Here is a 1,356-nt window from a genome sequence, read left to right on the forward strand (position 1 = left end):
GAAGAGTTCAAGAAACAATATCCTGGGTACCCATAATGCTGGCAAGATTCTTAGCAAGCTTATTAACTTTCTCTTGTTTGGCGCTTAAATCCTCCAGCGCTTGCTGTTGCACAAGAAAGTACGCATCTGAATTCTGCAGGGACTTCCTTAGTCCTTCGGCTTCTTGCCGCAACACAGCTGACTGATGCCTTTCAGCTTGTAGCTGAGACTGAAGAAGCCGAAGTGATTCAGGCAGCGAGTTCAAAGAGCTTGTGCCAGCGGTACTGGCCAGTAACTCGAACACTACATCAAGGCAGGACTATGGGGTTTTCTCACTATCTACAAGATCGTTTTTATCACCTTTCTTGGAGACCAACAGGGTTGTCTCACTATCTTGAACCTTATCTGCATTACTTTCTCTACCATTGCATAGTGGGGTGCTCTTCTCCAATATTCTGTTTGCATACTACAAGAGAAACAAGCAGACACATCACAGGTTTAGGTTGTAGTATACCAAACTCATTTTGGTAAACCAGTTCAGTAGTAAGGTGGACATGATAACAGCATGAAACAAACATATATCTATGTACTATGGTCACTGTATTGTCCATATCATTCTAGTTTATGTTCCCTAATCAAGATAGAGACACAGTTCAACTCATATATTTTTAAGACACAGCAGCATAGACAGAATATAAGTGTGAGAAACTACACATCATTGGCAGCACTTGTAATGTGCATCACATGAGAACATAACTGTTTATACAACTTAAACTGAAATCAACATAGAGCAAGAAGTTAGAACAGCAATCCAGTTAAAGAAATAGGTTTAAAACATACCTATTGCGCCATTGGAGTTCCAATTGGATCCTTCAAATTCGAAAGTAGTTGGTATGAGTAAATACAGTGATGCAACAACAAAGGAGTATGGACCATAGCTACGGAACTGACCTGAGAACAGTTGCTCTTCTGCTTTAATCGTGGAGTTTGGGTTAGCTGTGGTGGTCTTCGTGCTTTGGGCACTGCAGTAGCTTTAAAAACTGCTCATGTGGGTGTACTCTGCAGTGGACATGGTGCTTTGTCAACTATAAGTGGGTTACTATCCGCTGGGGTTGCGGTTAGATGGGTTGTAGCTGGTTATCTGCCCAACGGTGTAAGTGTGCAATCTGGAAGAGTCTCGATTATGTGTGGTGGGGCTAGTTTGTGGGCCAGTACAACCATGGTTCTATCTGCATCGACGGGTAGCACTGTCTTTTGTGAAGAACGGGTTTTTGCTCCCTTAGATATTGCCATCACCCCTCCAATTCAAATGGCTGATAAACAAGAAAAGAAATTGAACGTACAGACATCGTATGATAGAAAAATGTGGTAATACAC

This window comes from Triticum dicoccoides, chromosome 6B, assembly GCF_002162155.2.
Source record: "Triticum dicoccoides isolate Atlit2015 ecotype Zavitan chromosome 6B, WEW_v2.0, whole genome shotgun sequence".
NCBI classification, from domain to species: Eukaryota; Viridiplantae; Streptophyta; class Magnoliopsida; order Poales; family Poaceae; genus Triticum; species Triticum dicoccoides.